We start from the raw sequence: 200 nt of genomic DNA, 5'->3' as shown, positions 1-200 counted from the left end.
TATAATTTCTAATTATTAATGTTGTCCTAAAATTGCCAAGTGGCTTCATTTTAGCTTGCCACTTGGCTTAACCACAATGCATACTACTCTCCTTTTAATATAATATAGATGAAAAGAAGGAGGAAAAATAATTAACGCGAGTAATCTTTAATCCAAATCCACGTCTTTTCTTAAGTAGTTCAAATCAAGTTGTACACTGT

The sequence above is a fragment of the Nicotiana attenuata genome, unplaced genomic scaffold (genome assembly GCF_001879085.1).
Source record: "Nicotiana attenuata strain UT unplaced genomic scaffold, NIATTr2, whole genome shotgun sequence".
In the NCBI taxonomy this organism is placed as follows: domain Eukaryota; kingdom Viridiplantae; phylum Streptophyta; class Magnoliopsida; order Solanales; family Solanaceae; genus Nicotiana; species Nicotiana attenuata.
Note: the sequence above shows the minus strand (reverse complement) of the source record.